We start from the raw sequence: 18946 nt of genomic DNA on the forward strand, positions 1-18946 counted from the left end.
ATCCTTAGATCTCGGGACGAGATCTCTTGTAAGTGGAGGAGTGTTGTGATGCCCCGAGACCGACGCTCCAGATGCCTTCCATGTTTTGTGTGTCAGCCATGTGTTTTATTTGTTCGTTGCATTTCATCATGTCATCATCGGCATTGCATCGTCATGTTTTCAAAACTTGCATCTGTCCTAGTCTCCCCGTTCCTTCCGTTGTTTGTTCTGAGCCCAGACACACTTACACGTGCCCACAACACGTCTGAAATATTATTTTATAAGTGGCCGGAAAATGTTCTCTGAATGGGATGAAAGTTGGCATGCGGTGTTGTTATGTTGTCGGTAGACTGCCTGCCAAATTTCATCGCATTCCGAGTCCATTTGACGCCCCAACGGATAACTATAGCGGCCTTATAGTTGGTCAAAACGTCGGACATTTTCGGTCTCCGAAAAATGTTGCCGGGCTTTCCCTCTCTTTCCTCCCTAGACCATCTACACAGTCCACTACCAACCGCCAGGCCCAACCTAACCCTCCTCACGTCTAGAGCCGTCCGATTGTGATCGGAGGGCCCCAAAACCCCTCCTAACCACCTGACCCATCCTTGCACAGTGCTCAGACCCCTCGTGCGCGTCCGAAAGTTGTCCTGAACCCGACCCGAGCAGTCATTACCGATGGGTCCGGATCATCCCCAAACATCTCTAAAATATCTCTATTTTCTTAATTGGACTCCCTACCAATTTATTTCTTGACCGTCCAATTGCGATTGAAGGGATGAGGTAGCCCCTAATCTAATCCGCGCGATGTATATATTCGTCGAAACCCTAATCCTAGGATCAGTCCCATCCAACCTCCCTCTTTACCCTCGCGTCGCCGCCAGCAGCATCTCCATCGGGATCCATCCCGCATCTTCCTCATTTTCAGCCACCAGTCAACCAGATCTGATCCAGGCCACCGTCCATCTCGGATCCCCCCTCCAACCGCAGCCTCTGACCACATCCCGTGACTACGGCGCCACCCAATTCCCCAGCAAGCCACAACCTCCTCATTCCCGCGCATGCAGCCAACCCCGAGCGCCGCTCGAGCTCCAATGAAATCGCGCCCCTAGATTGATAGAGGCAAAGGTGTCCCGTCTTTTGATGAGATGGTGGCTATCGTTTTAGAGGAAGTCGACTTTGACGATCCGACTACGAACATGCAAGGACGTCGCACCTTAGCAATCACTAAACCAACTCCGAGGGGTTATTGACCTCGCCAGAGCACGATCAACCTGACCATGAGGGCCTGTTTCCTGCGAGAAAACGAAGAACAAGCAAGAAACTGAGATTGCAATCTGGATATTGCGAATATAAGATGAAAGCTTTATTGATCAAGGTGGGGTTCTGTGACGTCTTGGTCTGGTCGTTGGACACAAACGAAGTACGCGAAGTTGCAGCTATGGCAAACTTTTAATCTAAACAAAACCCAAAGTCTAAACGATGCCCTAAGGGCTATATATATGGAGGAGAGAGGGGGAATTTCGTGGCCCTTGGTGGTGGGGTCCGAAACCAACCCTAACTCTTGTTTCCCCACACATACGGACTCTAAAAACAGCCTATACTTAAGTACTTCGAAAATACATGGGCCTGGCCCAATAATAAGGTGACGCAGCACCTAGAATACCCTCTGGACGAAATTTATGAAGTGGCATCTTGTATATTTCGTCCCATGCTTCATGCACTCACTATGGTGGCTTCAGAGTCCTGGAATCATCACTTTGTAACTCCGTTCTTGTTCCCCTTGCGCATGCCATCATCTCCATGCTTGAACTTGCTCCAAGGTTCATCTTTCTTGTCCAAGCAAGGCCCTTCATTTGTAAGCAAAACAAATGTATCCAATTTAGGCAGCATCATATTCTCATGAACATTAGAATCGTTACCAAGAAACGAAAGTACATGATAATTCAATTGGCATGCACGAGCTCTAGTAATTGGTCCAGTATGTATAGCAGTAGGGGATGTGGGTATAGCAATGGTATTGATGTCCTCATCATCCTCCCCTTCTTGAAATGAAGTTGTCCTCGACGAAAGTTCATCGTCGTCGCCCAAATAAGGCTTCAAATCCGCAATGTTAAAAGTGGGACTAACCCCAAAATCCGCAGGCAGCTCAAGTTTATATGCATTATCATTTATTTTCTCTAACACCTTAAAAGGACCATCGGCACGTGGCATTAGCTTTGATTTACGCAAATTAGGAAATCTATCCTTACGCAAATGTAACCAAACAAGATCTCCAGGTGCAAACACAACATGTTTTCTACCCTTATCTCCAGCAAGTTTATATTTAGCATTCATACGCTCAATGTTTTCCTTAGTTAACTCATGCATTTTTAAAATCAATTCAGCACGTTCTTTAGCATCAAAACTAACCTTCTCCGAAGATGGAATAGGCAACAAATCAATAGGTGCACGAGGTAGGAAACCATACACAATTTCAAAAGGGCACATCTTAGTAGTAGAATGCAATGAACGATTATAAGCAAATTCAATATGAGGCAAGCATTCTTCCCACATTTTCTTGTTAATCTTCAAAATAGCTCTAAGCATAGTAGACAATGTTCTATTGACTACTTCAGTTTGTCCATCAGTTTGGGGGTGACAAGTAGTACTAAAAAGCAGCTTAGTCCCCAACTTAGCCCATAAACATCTCCAAAAGTGGCTAAGAAATTTAGTATCACGATCTGAAACAATAGTATTTGGCACACCATGCAAGCGAATAATTTCACGAAAGAACAAATCAGCAACATTAACAGCATCATCGCTTTTATGACATGGTATAAAGTGTGCCATTTTCGAGAAGCTGTCCACGACAACAAATATGCTATCCCTCCCCTTCTTTGTTCGAGGTAAACCTAAAACAAAGTCCATAGATATATCCTCCCAAGGAACACTAGGTACAGGCAAAGGCATATATAAACCATGAGGATTGAGTCGTGACTTAGCTTTTTCACATGTAGTGCAGCGAGCAACAAAACGCTCAACATCCCGTCTCATCTTTGGCCAAAAGAAATGTGTAGCAAGTATATCCTCCGTCTTCTTGACGCCAAAGTGTCTCATTAATCCTCCTCCATGTGCCTCCTACAACAACAAAAGACGAATAGAGCTAGCTGGAATGCATAGCTTGTTAGCACGAAACACAAATCCATCGTTAAGAACGAACTTGTTCCAAGTTCTCCCTTCCTTACAATTCTGCAATACATCTTTAAATTCAGCATCATGCACATATTGATCTTTGATGGTCTCCAAACCAAATATTTTAAAGTCAAGTTGTGAAAGCATAGTATAACGACGAGACAATGCATCAGCAATAACATTTTCTTTACCTTTCTTGTGTTTCATGATATAAGGAAAAGTCTCAATGAATTCAACCCATTTAGCATGTCTACGGTTTAGTTTTGCTTGACTTTTAATGTGTTTCAAAGATTCATGATCAGAATGTATAACAAATTCCTTGGGCCATAAATAATGTTGCCATGTTTCTAAGGTCTGAATAAGAGCATATAATTCTTTGTCATAAGTAGAATAGTTCAGACTAGGCCCACTCAATTTTTCAGAAAAGTATGAAACAGGTTTGCCATCTTGTAATAACACACCTCCTAATCCAATTCCACTAGCATCACATTCAAGCTCTATAGTCTTATTAAAATTAGGAAGTTGGAGTAAAGGAGCATGTGTCAACTTATCTTTCAATACCATGAAGGCTTCTTCCTGTGCGGTACCCCAAATAAAAGGCACATCCTTCTTTGTAAGCTCGTTGAGAGGTGCAGCAATGGTGCTGAAATCTCTCACAAAACGCCTATAGAAACCAGCGAGGCCAAGGAAACTCCTCACTTGTGTGAACATTTTGGGCTGCGGCTAGATACCACTTGATAGAGGCAAAGGTGTCTCGTCTTTGGATGAGATGGTGGCTATCGTTTTAGAGTAAGTCGACTTTGACGATCCGACTACGAACGTGCGAGGACGTCGAGCCTTAGCAATCGCTAAACCAACTCCGAGGGGTTATTGACCACGCCGGAGCACGATCAACCTGACCACGAGGGCATTTTTCCTACGAGAAAATGAAGAACAAGAAAGAAACTGAGATTGCAATCTGGATATTGCGAATATAAGATGAAAGCTTTATTGATCAAGGTGGGGTTCTGTGACGTCTTGGTCTGGTCGTTTGACACAAACGAAGTACGTGAAGTTGCAGCAATGGCAAACTTTTAGTCTAAACAAAACCCAAAGTCTAAACGATGCCCTAAGGGCTGTATATATGGAGGAGAGAGGGGGAATTTTGTGGCCCTTGGTGGTGGGGTCCGAAACCAACCCTACCTCTTGTTTCCCCACACATACGGACTCTAAAAACAGCCTATACTTAAGTACTTCGAAAATACATGGGCCTGGCCCAATAATAAGGTGACGCAGCACCTAGAATACCCTCTGGACGAAATTTATGAAGTGGCATCTTGTATATTTCGTCCCATGCTTCATGCACTCATTATGGTGGCTTCAAAATCCTGGAATCATCACTTTGTAACTCCGTTCTTGTTCCCCTTGCGCATGCCATCATCTCCATGCTTGAACTTGCTCGAAGGTTCATCTTTCTTGTCCAAGCTAGGCCCTTCATTTGTAAGCAAAACAAATGTATCCAATTTAGGCAGCATCATATTCTCATGAACATTAGAATCGTTACCAAGAAACGAAAGTACATGATAATTCAATTAGCGTGCGCGTGCTCTAGTAATTGGTCCAGTATGTATAGCAGCAGGGGCTGTGGGTGTAGCAATGGTATTGATGTCGTCATCATCCTCCCCTTCTTGAAATGAAGTCGTCCTCGACGAAAGTTCATCGTCGTCACCCAAATAAGGCTTCAAATCCGCAATGTTAAAAGTGGGACTAACCCCAAAATCCGCAGGCAGCTCAAGTTCATATGCATTTTCATTTATTTTCTCTAACACCTTAAAAGGACCATCGGCACGTGGCATTAGCTTTGATTTGCACAAATTAGGAAATCTATCCTTACGCAAATGTAACCAAACAAGATCTCTAGGTGCAAACACAACATGTTTTCTACCCTTATCTCCAGCAAGTTTATATTTAGCATTCATACGCTCAATGTTTTCCTTAGTTAACTCATGCATTTTTAAAATCAATTCAACACGTTCTTTAGAATCAAAACTAACCTTCTCCGATGATGGAATAGGCAACAAATCAATAGGTGCACGAGGTAGGAAACCATACACAATTTCAAAAGGGCACATCTTAGTAGTAAAATGCAATGAACGATTATAAGCAAATTCAATATGAGGCAAGCATTCTTCCCACATTTTCTTGTTATTCTTCAAAACAGCCCTAAGCATAGTAGACAATGTTCTATTGACTACTTCAGTTTGTCCATCAGTTTGGGGGTGACAAGTAGTACTAAAAAGCAGCTTAGTCCCCAACTTAGCCCATAAACATCTCCAAAAGTGGCTAAGAAATTTAGTATCACGATCTGAAACAATAGTATTTGGCACACCATGCAAGCGAATAATTTCACGAAAGAACAAATCAGCAACATTAACAGCACCATCGCTTTAATGACATGGTATAAAGTGTGCCATTTTCGAGAACCTATCCACGACAACAAATATGCTATCCCTCCCCTTCTTTGTTCGAGGTAAACCTAAAACAAAGTCCATAGATATATCCTCCCAAGGAACACTAGGTACAGGCAAAGGCATATATAAACCATGAGGATTGAGTCGTGACTTAGCTTTTTCACATGTAGTGCAGCGAGCAACAAAACGCTCAACATCCCGTCTCATCTTTGGCCAAAAGAAATGTGTAGCAAGTATATCCTCCGTCTTCTTGACGCCAAAGTGTCCCATTAATCCTCCTCCATGTGCCTCCTACAACAACAAAAGATGAATAGAGCTAGCTGGAATGCATAGCTTGTTAGCATGAAACACAAATCCATCGTTAAGAACGAACTTGTTCCAAGTTCTCCCTTCCTTACAATTCTGCAATACATCTTTAAATTCAGTATCATGCACATATTGATCTTTGATGGTCTGCAAACCAAATATTTTAAAGTCAAGTTGTGAAAGCATAGTATAACGACGAGACAATGCATCAGCAATAACATTTTCTTTACCCTTCTTGTGTTTAATGACATAAGGAAAAGTATCAATGAATTCAACCCATTTAGCATGTCTACGGTTCAGTTTTGCTTGACTTTTAATGTGTTTCAAAGATTCATGATCAGAATGTATAACAAATTCCTTGGGCCATAAATAATGTTGCCATGTTTCTAAGGTCTGAATAAGAGCATATAATTCTTTGTCATAAGTAGAATAGTTCAGACTAGGCCCACTCAATTTTTCAGAAAAGTATGCAACAGGTTTGCCATCTTGTAATAACACACCTCCTAATCCAATTCCACTAGCATCACATTCAAGCTCAATAGTCTTATTAAAATCAGGAAGTTGGAGTAAAGGAGCATGTGTCAACTTATCTTTCAATACCATGAAGGCTTCTTCCTGTGCGGTACCCCAAACAAAAGGCACATCCTTCTTTGTAAGCTCGTTGAGAGGTGCAGCAATGGTGCTGAAATCTCTCACAAAACGCCTATAGAAACCAGCGAGGCCAAGGAAACTCCTCACTTGTGTGAACATTTTGGGCTGCGGCTAGATACCACTTGATAGAGGCAAAGGTGTCTCGTCTTTCGATGAGATGGTGGCTATCGTTTTAGAGTAAGTCGACTTTGATGATCTGACTACGAACGTGCGAGGACGTCGCGCTTAGCAATCGCTAAACCAACTCCGAGGGGTTATTGACCACGCCGGAGCATGATCAACCTGACCACGAGGGCATTTTTCCTACGAGCAAACGAAGAACAAGAAAGAAACTGAGATTGCAATCTGGATATTGTGAATATAAGATGAAAGCTTTATTGATCAAGGTGGGGTTCTGTGACGTCTTGGTCTGGTCGTTGGACACAAACGAAGTACGTGAAGTTGCAGCAATGGCAAACTTTTAATCTAAACAAAACTCAAAGTCTAAACGATGCCCTAAGGGCTGTATATATGGAGGAGAGAGGGGGAATTTCGTGGCCCTTGGTGGTGGGATCCGAAACCAACCCTAACTCTTGTTTCCCCACACATACGGACTCTAAAAACAGCCTATACTTAAGTACTTCGAAAATACATGGGCCTGGCCCAATAATAAGGTGACGCAGCACCTAGAATAGCCTCTGGATGAAATTTATGAAGTGGCATCTTGTATATTTCGTCCCATGCTTCATGCACTCATTATGGTGGCTTCAGAGTCCTGGAATCATCACTTTGTAACTCCGTTCTTGTTCCCCTTGCGCATGCCATCATCTCCATGCTTGAACTTGCTTCAAGGTTCATCTTTCTTGTCCAAGCTAAGCCCTTCATTTGTAAGCAAAACAAATGTATCCAATTTAGGCAGCATCATATTCTCATGAACATTAGAATCGTTACCAAGAAACGAAAGTACCTGATAATTCAATTGGCGTGCGCGAGCTCTAGTAATTGGTCCAGTATGTATAGCAGCAGGGGCTGTGGGTGTAGCAATGGTATTGATGTCCTCATCATGGATCGTCTACTTCGAGCACCTCCAAGGAACCAAGCTCACCCGCCTCCTCTTGTGGTTTTCCCTGAGCACCCCATCGCCAACAGCAGCCACCAGAGTTGCTGCCTCCTACCTTGCCTTAGTTCCGCCACCATCGAGGGCCCGAACGCTGCCGGAAAGACCACGGCCAGGCCGTGCCTTCTCCCTTCCCGTTTTCTTTCACCTGTCTCCTCCCCGAGATCCCTCTCACGTCGTCTCTCCCTCATTCTCTTCTTGCAGTAGGAGCAGCCATGGATGCCGTGTTAGCAAGCAGTAGTTGCTACCGGCTTCCTCCGTCCCGTCCCAGAACTGGGCCTGGAGCCCTGACGCCCCGCCCCTTTGCCTCGCAGGAGCCTCCGCTGCGATGTGTTGCTGGACAGGAGCCGAGCCATCGCCGTCACGCTCGACTCCACCGTCCTGCACATCCATCACCGCCGCCGGGAACTGCGCCTTTCATCAGGTCCGCTCCTCCATGCCCACTTGGACTTGCCGTCGACGCCACCTCGCTGGAGTTCCGCAGCCGCAACCGCCATGGCCTCCCCTGCTCGCTGACCGCGTCGCTGCCGCCGTCTTCGGGCCCTTGCTGTCCCGGCCTTCCCCGCCATCTCGCGACATTTGCCTGACGAGCAGCTAACCCGAGCCGACGCGTGCCCTGCATCTCCTGAAGTTACCACACCAAGTCCCCTACCTCGCCTCTGCTTGTTCGAGGGAGGTGGAAGACGCGCCCGGTCGCCCGCGTTGACTTGTGGCCCATCATCGCCTCTAGCCAGCCTGATCCACTCCACTGATTTGGGCCTTGGCCCATGGTGAAGCCACCCCCGGCGCCCATCCTTCTGTTTTTTTCTCCTGTTGGGCTAGCCTACAGTTTCGGCCCGATCGCATTTTTTTCCTGACCTGCGAATTTGTCTAATTTCCATATAAAACTGTTTTGCAGAAAACCCCTCCATCTTCATGTGTATAATAACTTAACAACCGTGCATCATATGTAAATACTTTATATATGAAAAATGCTTAGAATTTTGTCTAGTTTCATAATTTCAAACTTTCGTCCATGTTAAAATATTTAGAATGTTGTTTTCATTTAATTTGCATATTGCCATATTAAAATGATTTAATTCATAACTAATTAACCATAGCTCGGATTTTAATAAACTTTATATGCAAATGGGTAGAAAAATGCCTAGTTTAAGATGGTGCACTCATCTTGCATGTTTAACAACTCTAAAATATGGTTTAGGATAGTACAGTACGAAATTCATAATATGCATATGAGAATTTTCCAGAATTGTTGTTTGTTGTTCCGGCCTCATTTAAACTTGCCTAAGTAGTTAGTTTACTTATGCTTCACCTCTTGTCATGTTAACCAACATTTAATATTGTTGAGTAGATTTCACGAGAGTGAACTAAATAAATGAATGTGGTGTTTCATCAATATGCAACTCGTTGCATATTGACCTCCACTCAACTTGTAGTATTGTTTGTTGCACTTTGCCATGCCATGAATCATTAAACCGGACATGCATCAAACTTGTTTGTGCATCATGCCATGTTTATGTGATGGTTGTTTATCATGTTATTTGCTTCTTTCTGGTTTGCTTCTCTCATTAGCTTCGGTTTTGTTCCGGGGTTGTGAGGATTCGTTCGACTATGTCTGTTTGTCTTCTTCATGAACTCGTTCTTCTTCCTTGCGGGATCCTAGGCAAGATGACCATTACCCTCGATATCACTTCTATCTTTGCTTGCTAGTTGTTTCGTTCTATCGCTATGTCACACTACGTACCACTTGTTTATCATGCCTCCCATATTGCCATGTCAAGCCTCTAACCCACCTTCCTAGCAAACCGTTGTTTGGCTAAGTTACCGCTTTTGCTTAGCCCCTCTTATAGCTTTGCTAGTTGCAGGTGCCTTGTAATTTGTTCCATATTGGAACATATTTATGTTGGGATATCATAATATCTCTTATTTTAATTAATGCATCTATATACTTGGTAAAGGGTGGAAGGCTCGTCTTTATGCTTGGTGTTTTGTTCCACTGTTGCCGCCTTAGTTTCCGTCATACCGATGTTATGTTCCTAGATTTCGCGTTCCTTATGTGGTTAGGGTTATGGGACCCCCTTGACAGTTTGCTTTGAATAAAACTCCTCCAGCAAGGCCCAACCTTGGTTTTACATTTGCCTAACAACCTATGCCTTTTCCCTTGTGTTCCGCGGACCCGAGGGTCATGTTTATTTTAAACCCCCCGGGCCAGTGCTCCTTTGAGTGTTGGTCCAACCGAGGTGAGGTCCGGCGCCCCCTGGGCAACTAGGGTCTATGCCAACCCGACGTCTATCCCATCTGGTGTGCCCTTAGAACGAGATATGTGCAGCTCCAATCGGGATTTGTCAACACATTCAGGCGGTCTTGCTGGTCGTATTTTACCATTGTCGAAATGTCTTGTAACCGGGATTCGGAGACTAATTGGGTCTTTCCGGGAGAAGGAATATCCTTCGTTGATCGTGAGAGCTTGTGATGGGCTAAGTTGGGACACCCCTGCAGGGTATAAACTTTCAAGAGTCATGCCCATGGTTATGTGGTAGATGGGAATTTGTTAATATCCGGTTGTAGAGAACTTGACACTTGACTTAATTAAAATGCATCAACCGCGTGTGTAGCCATGATGGTCTCTTTTCAGCGGTGTCCGGGAAGTGAACACAATTTGGGTTATGTTTGAACATAAGTATTTTCAGGATCACTTCTTGATCACTACTAGCTTCACGACCGTTGCATAGCTTCTCATCTTACTCTTATTTGCATATGTTAGCCACCATATTTACTTAGTGCTTGATGTAACTCCACCTCATTACCTTATCCTACACATAAGCTTAAATAGTCTTGATCTCGCGGGTTTTGAGATTGCTGAGTCCTCGTGACTCAAAAATACTACCAAAACAGTTGCAAGTGCCGATGATGCCAGTGCAGGTGATGCTACCAAACTCAAGTGGGAGTTCGACGAGGACCTTGGTCGTTACTATGTCTCGTTTCCTGATGATCAGTAGTGGAGCCCAGTTGGGACGATCGGGGATCCAGCATTTGGGGTTTATCTTCCTTTTCATTCGGATTTGACCGTAGCCGGTCTATGTGTGTATTTTGGATGATGTATGATTTACTGAAGTATTGTGTGACGTGGCGATTGTAAGCCTACCCTCTTTTTCCCTTTCTTGTTCATTACATGGGATTGTGTGAAGATGACCCTTCTTGCGACAAAACCACAATGCGGTTATGCCTCTAAGTTGTGCCTCGACACGTGGGAGATATAACCGCATCGTGGGTGTTACATACAAGAACACGGGAGACATGCCGGCTAGTTGGCACACCATGCCCTGCCGCCTCCCATGCCCTACTCATCCTCGGCAGAGTCCCCGACCTCGGCGGTGTCAGACGTTGGATGGCGACAAGTAGGATGCGTGGTTGACGGTGCTCCTGTCGTCGGACGCCATCGTGGCCACCGCTTATGCGGCCGCATCCGCATCCGGCTATGCCGCTATGCGTCACGAGCAGTGACTTGAGCGAGGGCAGCGACCTCGAGCTTCATCCCCGAAGACAAAGCTCTCCCGCAGAGCGTTCACGCTCGCAGTCATGGCGGATGTTTTGCCAGGTAGCAGGACGATGCGCTATGGTGTGGAGGTTAGCTGGGCATTGCCGCTTTAAGTAGCGCATTCCGGTGAGGCCAAAGTGTCCTGGCGCATCATTAAATCGCCGGAGTTTGTTCCTCGGGCACCGAGCCTCTTAACGACGGCATACGGACGGACGGCACGAATGCAGCCAGCTGGCACCGGCTGGGAACGCACCACGCGACGGCGTGAGGGATGAGGGTTTTTGGTGTGCCAGGGTAGTCAGCTGCAGGTTGTGGCAACATTGGAGATGCCCTTTGCTCACATGTGACCCCACATGTCATTGAAAAAGCAAGACAACTCGGCATGGTCTCAGGTCCTGGGGATGCAGTTGGCCGCGCTACACCACTCCGCGGACGCGTCGCGGCGCGCGCACACTCGGCACCTCGTGCATCCTCGACGAGCCGGGTGTTTATCTGCTGGTCGTGCCACAACGCTAACGCCAGCGTCGGCACACTGAAACCGACCGTGCCCAGCAACGATGAGCGTGTCACTCACTGTGGTCGCCCTGTCCAAAGGTGGTGCTGGAGCTGCGCCACGTTGTTGGCCCCCACGACCTACATGAACGGTTGCCGGTGGCGAGGAGGTCGTGGGCCAGCTCCTCCATTGGACTAGTCTGCGCCACGTCGTCTCGACAGGTGTGCCCAACATGTCGGTTTCCCTATTTTTTCGACCATATTCGAGCGTCAGTGCTCCGCGTTGCGCATTAGGCGCAGAACAGGTGGTTTTTGTGCCCTAGTTCAAATGTGGTACAGTACCAAATTGTTACCCTAGCCCCTAGTGTGGTGGTTTTGGGTACGGTACCGCCCTTTTCCTTTTCAAGTAGTGAAGCGTAACACTTGATTAAGTAGCCGGATGGTGTGCTAAATGTAGGTGTCCGACTGTTTGAAAGAATAATTGAGGTGTTCCTGGTCCGTGCCCGCCTTTAGGTGTCCAACTTACCATGTTCCGGCAGTAGTAACTAGAGTATACTAGTCCCTGCGTACTCCCTCTGTTTTTATTTTCTCCGCATTTCAGCTTTGCTCAAAGTCAAACTTTGTAAACTTTGACAAAGTTCATTGACAGAAATAATAACGTATACAATAACAAATCAATACCATTAGATTCATTATTGAATATACTTTCACACCATATATATTTGCTATTGTAAATGTTCATATTTCTACTCTTACTAGCAAGATGCCTTGCGTTGCATATAATATCAAGATGCATTTGTATGACTAGTTTATCTTGTGAGAGAAAAGGATGAACGAGGGAAGGCCTTATTTGCAATTGTGGAGAAGTGTGTGGGTACCTTTTTGCAAAATTGCCATAGTTTCCTTTCTATCCGCCAGATATAAATCGGACGGCCTATATTGCAGGGTGGCAGGCACACCATCATCACCAACTCTATTTTTTATAAGAGTCCGTCCGATTTATATCTGATGGATAGGAAGGAAATATGGTAATTTTGCAAAAAGATATCCACGCCTCTCTCCACATTTGCAAATAAGGCCTTCCCTCATTCATCCTTTTTTCCCACAAGATAAACTACTCATACAAGTGCATCTTGATGGTCTGTGCAACGCACAGGCATCTTGCTAGTGTACATAAAAAAGCAGAGTTGGTGATGATGGTGTGCCTGCCATCCTGCGATATAGGACGTTGATCTATAAGGGATAGGAAGGAAACTATGACAATGTACCCGCACTCCTCTCCGCATTTGCTGATAAGGCCTTCCCTCGTTCATCCTTTTCTCCCACAAGATCTTGATGTTCCGTGCAAGGCACAGGCATCTTGCTAGTTTTTTATAAACTTGGTCAAATTTTATGAAGTTTGACTTCAGTCAAACCTAATATGCAGAGTAAATAAAAACGGAGGGAGTATCTTACTCCATGACCAAGATGGAAGGGAAAACAAGACAACTTATTGTTTCTTTGAGCCGTTCAAGTATAATCATGCGGCGTTGCTTATTTCTCATTCCTCTCCAACCCTCTTCTCCATAGATCATAAAGCCCTCCGGTCGAGTCCATCCTCCCGCATGCGTCATTTGAACATTCCGTCGAGTATCATTCGCATGTGGACCTAGACCATGCTTGTATTTCCAATGTTGTAATTTGTCCGACATGCATACAAACAAATGGTTCATTTAAAGTTTTACTTTGCCTCCACTACGTGTCGCTTCCCGTCTTAGTTTTGACATCCCATCCGGTTCATGCCCCGACACATCTTGACGAGATCGATTGATGTTGAGAGATCAATTGCGTGTCGTGAAAGGAGATACATGTTTGGTCTATTTTTATGATAGAAATGACCCGCGGAGGGGGGGTCTGTGGGGATCAGAGGGAGTGTATTATACGTTCATAAGAGAAACAAACGTATTATACCCACCCTTGTCCTCTTTCAATCGATCACCGGACCCCGAGATCAAATCGAGAGAAAACGAGTGGGTGCATGTGTGATACCTAAGGCGGGCTCAAAATTTTGAACCGGTGATCATAGCATACGCAAATCATATATAAAAAGTATCAATATTCGATTCGCTTTTGAACGTACAAATATAAAAAGTATCAATATTCGATTCGCTTTTGAACGTACAAATATACTCCCTCCGATCCTATCTAGTTTAGATATAAGTTTTATATGTAGTTAAAGTATCTCTACTTTGATCAAACTTATAGAAAAAAAGTATCAACATTCAACAACGCCCAATCAATATTGATAGATTCGTACGTACCCTTAGATTTGTATTCAAACAGAGTGGTTTCCAATTTGTTTTCAACCACGTGAATGTGCTTGTTCTCGCGGATGCTCTTCTTACTAAGATTTCGCCACGTATAGCCAGTCCAATAGTAACTTTTTTAAGCTCCCTTTTCAATAGTACTAGTGGAATACTGACAACATCTGTAATAGAGTATGCTACACTCATAGTAACCCCTTCTTCCATTTATATAGGGCCTAAGAGCAAGTCTAATAAGGCCTAGCCAGCAGGCTATAAGACTTGTCATGTCATTAAATCCTACTTGGAGGAGTGAGGAGAGAGGGGAGAGAGTGAAGTGGGCTCTCATATTCTACAGCCCGGCTATCTCTCCCTAATAATAATAAAGCATGGATTGAGTCTTCGGGTTCACCGTCGCGGCTTTTTTTTAAAAAAAACCTTGACTTATTAGATAATCAACCCCCAGTCTTTACTCGCACACAAACTCCTCCACACAAATAATATTCATACTTGACGTGTTTGTATACAACTCTATAACAAATCCCTATATGGCACTATAAATCTAAATTAATCCCTTGTAATTCCAGCGATTCTAAAGGTTACAAATCGCCATGAATCAGCGAGATCGAGAGATGGCTCTGTAGCGACGGCTGAGAGGATAGACCACGAAACCGGAGCGGCGGCCGTGACGGCTCAGGTGATTGCGAGATGGAACGAATCGGCGGCTGCCCGACCGCAGCGACCCAAACGGATGCGAGAACAGATAGAGCGGCAGCTGCACGGACGCTCTTCCGGCCAATATGCGCGCCGTCACGCCTGCATCCATGATTTTGAGCCTGCCTCGCTGTTGCTAAAGTCGAGAGAAAGATAGAGAGATAAATAGATCAGACCGAGATTGATGTCGAGAGAAATAGAGACAAAGGCCAAGCAAGAGCGCTGGTGGATCGGCCAGGCCATCACCTTCAGCAGATGAGCCGTCAGGAGCCATGAGTCGAGGATCTCCATCTTCCGCTGGACAGCGCCCATCGAGTTCATTAGCGAAGATTGAGGGCGTCGGCGGTGGATCAGGTAGTCTCCATCTTCCTCTCACTTTTCAGTCTTTCCCCCTATTGTAAGGATCTGGCGGCGACAATGGTTGTGCGTGTGCGGCATGCAGCGGCTCTCTCGGGCCGGCAGGGATGCATTTGTGCACACGCGTGCTGGTCAGCAGCATGCGTGTCCAACGTCGTGTCCGTGTATGCATGTGTCTCGGGGCATGGTCTGCGTGCTGGGTGTCGTGTGTGTGTGCAATGTGTCGGGCGTGGTGTGCGTGCGTGTCTAGTTCTCTGCCACACCAGCCATGATCCTGGGCATCAACAATGGCGTGCATCTTATTCCAAAAAACTAGAATGTATTATGAAGGGAGCAGCACTCCAGCATATTCCCGAGTTTGTTTTGGCTCCATAGTTGTGGTACGCATGAAATTAATCATGTGGTTGCATAGCAGACAAGGGACGTCAATCGTTGGGCTGTACTTCCTCCGTAAACTAATATAAGAGTGTTTAGAATACTAAAATAGTGATCTAAACACTCTTATATTAGTTTACAGAGGGAGTACTTCTGATCTGATTATTTTTTAGATAAAGAAGTAGACATAGATATTAGAAAAGGGAGTAACATGAAAGTTTTATGATCCGTAGCTCATCCTATAAAATAGCACCATATTCCCACAATACGCGTCGACTAGCCACCCAACATCTTGCCATGTCTTGTCCGACCTCTACACCCTCCCCTCCCACTCCGCCCCGCGAGCCTTTGGTCTCTGGCAATGTGTCGTAATCCAGTTACTCGATCCGACCAATCCTATTTGCGTTGTGCGAAAATGAGCAGTATGATCATGGAGGTCACTTGTCATGTCCAGTTCATCTAGATTAGTTTTTCTTTCAAGTTTTAGAACATTCCTATGTAGGGGCACAATGATAGGTGTCACGTGTGGTTACAAGCTCAACATCGCCGGATTGGTCACGTTCGGATGTGTTGTGATCACTGTTGAGATTTAATTAATCCATGTGTTAATTAAGGATTACTCTCTCCTAACCATAACCGACGTATGAAGGGGTAAAGGCGGTACGCTCGGGAAGCGACGTTCCACTCGTGCCTGCTCCAATCGACGTGTTCGTCAGAAACGTTCATTCAGGGACTATATATTGTTTCACATCAATCACCATGGCCATCCCCGGTGATGGTGAGATCGGGTGATGTGTTGAAATTGATGAGTTGGACCTGCTGGTAGTCTTGACTCATGCTTATTGGACTAAAATTATGATTAAAATCTTTCCCCGTTGTAACTCACGGGCATGTTTGCTACTAACACATAGATTAAGAAAAATAGTATGCATGCAACTCTCTTTCAATCATATACCTTGCTCATGCAAATATTAAATGCTTAGAGCCAACCTAATAGCCATTCTAGGAGCCAACTTACATGGCACTTTTGCCTATCTGAAGGAGAGAGATGTGAAAAAGTAAGGGAAGTGAGCTCTCATGCAAGAGCCTAGCTATATACGCATTCCTAGGTAAATACAATAAATATGAAGAAAGAGATAGAGAGGAGATGGGAAAAAGTACTAATACAATAGCCAACCTTATATATTATTTTTTGCGGGAAGTAGCCAACCTTATAGCTCACACTATTGTATGAGTGCATATAGATGATATGGCAGTTCCTTATAGCCATCGGCTGGCTATATTATTAAACATGCTCTAATGCATTTTTCAAAACCGTCTTTGACTATTGACAAGATTAATAGTACATGAGATGTATAATGTGAAAACTATATCATTGGAAGCTCCTTTCACATACGAAGTTAACCATATGCTTTGTGTAAGTTGCATGTCATATATTATTACTCTAACATTCGGTCAAGGTTAGCCTCATAAAATGCATTAGGCCTTGTAGATGGAAGGAGGGAGTAGTAGTGGAAGTGGGTCCTCTGAAGTAGGTATCCCTGCCTTACCCTCCCTTTTGGTCACTTACTGGCGGACCCCATGCTTGCTAGGCCCTGCATGTCAGTTACTCAATGGGTTCGGTAATGGGGACCGAACCTCGTGGTGAGATCCGATCAGTTGTTGCGGTCCGATCTTTCACGACATTCCACCACCACCAGTAGCAACCTCTCGCCCGCGCACGCGATGTACACCTAATGGGGACCGAACCTCGTGGTGAGATCCGATCAGTTGTTGCGGTCCGACCTTTCATGACATTCCACCACCACCAGTAGCAACCTCTCGCCCGCGCACGCGATGTACACGAAGTAGAGCGTTTGAACCTTGCGGCCCAGCACGAGAAAACCAATCTCGACGAAGGTACTCACGCGCAAAAACAATTTCCACGAAGAGAAATCGCAACACAGAGGTTTTCTAAAGATCCCTCCAAAACTTGATACGGGTGTCTACCCTGAAAAACACATCATGTCTATTTCATAAAAGATAACCTACCTTTACATTCATCCTACTATGGCTATTTATACTAGTATAGCCGACCCTTTTGACTTGACCAACAAACAATAAAACTAGCGTATGTAGACACGTCAAACTCTTATCTCTAATTAAATTGCCTTTTACATCTCGGCAGATATTCTAATCTAACGACCAGATTAATGTTGGAGGTGGACCCCAGCCCGTATCCTTTAATGAAAGCAAATCACGTAACAGCCTCCAAGTCTTGATAGATTGAGGGACCTTTTTACGTGGAGGTGGCAAAAATAGAAACAAATTCCTTTCTCTGATTTTATTGGCCGAGTGAAATAGATCACATATCCCGTACTTCCATGTATCTACGTAGGCTTCATTAACTTTCCAAAAATTGGAGAACGTTGGTGTTTCTGTTTCCTTGCCAAACCTTGCCTGATCAAGGTTACATGCATATGTCATGGCATGATTTAGCAATTCCTCTTGCATGTAATTATTCTCCTTTAATACATGCACGTCCAGGGACTTCTCTTCCTTCTCGTTGGCACACAGATCAAACAAAACAATGTCTTGTTTTATTGTAACAGAAAATAATCCATCTAACCCACTGACATGCGTTACTATTTTGCGATCATTAACAACACTAGCATTAGTTATGGTCGTATCATTCGGCCACGTCACGGGATCCTCCTCCGTAGTATACTCCCTCTGTTTTCATTTACTCCGCATAAAACAGGGGGAGTGGTAATATAAATGACGCGGGCAGGGGAGGGGGAGGGACGTCGGTTTGCTCTCAACTACTGTCCCACAAGCGAGCGAAAACGCAAGACGAAGCACGTTCCATTCGATGAACGACGTGGAGGGTCCAGCGTGCTGGGGTGCAACGCAAACGCGACAAGAGCGATGTACAGTCAAAACCAATTGATCGGTCGTCACAGGAACAACTATTCACACCAGAACCATCCTTGCTCGGCCTACGCCAGCCACTACCCCAAAACCACACCTCCTCTCTAGCCCATTACCCCATCTTTCGATCCCCTAGCCCGCATCAAGCGTCCCCTAGTTCACCGGAAAGCCATGGTGCGCCACAAGATCACATACTACAAGATGCTGACACCGGAGCGCCGCGCAGAAATCGCGACAGCGATCGGCGCCACAGACCTTCGTTCCCAAGCTCACTTTGCGGCGGACCAATCCCCGAGTTCTTTGGAGCCAAGCTACGAGGAGGAGGAAGCCGATCCAATGTTCATGGCGGAGGTCGCGGCGTAGAAGGCCCCCAATGGGTATGAGACGATGGACGTCGACTTCGTGCTGGCATTCGGGTTCCCCATGGTGCAGGCGGACCAGCAGTTCAACCTGGCGATACTAAAGGAGGACCGGGAGGCACAGGCTCAACTCGACGCAGAGCGTGCGCATGCCGCTGCCTTCGAGGCTCTCCTGCAGGCAGAACCGGGTGTCGTGGATGTGAACCGGGCGACGGAGGCTCAACTCGACGCGGAGCACGCGGATGCCGCTACCATCGAGGCCCTTC

At 45.3% G+C, this 18946-nt stretch overlaps 1 long non-coding RNA gene across 1 annotated transcript; it reads right to left on the reverse strand.

Moving 5' to 3' along the window:
* Window positions 1–14433: 14433 nt before the first annotated feature.
* LOC119319083 lies at window positions 14434–15373 on the reverse strand. The gene is made up of 2 exons (XR_005154345.1): window positions 14926–15373; window positions 14434–14815 (listed from the first exon to the last, which is right to left on the reverse strand). It is a non-coding gene; the product is annotated as an uncharacterized LOC119319083 (long non-coding RNA).
* Window positions 15374–18946: the final 3573 nt, after the last annotated feature.

The sequence above is a fragment of the Triticum dicoccoides genome, chromosome 6A, assembly GCF_002162155.2.
Source record: "Triticum dicoccoides isolate Atlit2015 ecotype Zavitan chromosome 6A, WEW_v2.0, whole genome shotgun sequence".
Lineage (NCBI taxonomy): Eukaryota > Viridiplantae > Streptophyta > Magnoliopsida > Poales > Poaceae > Triticum > Triticum dicoccoides.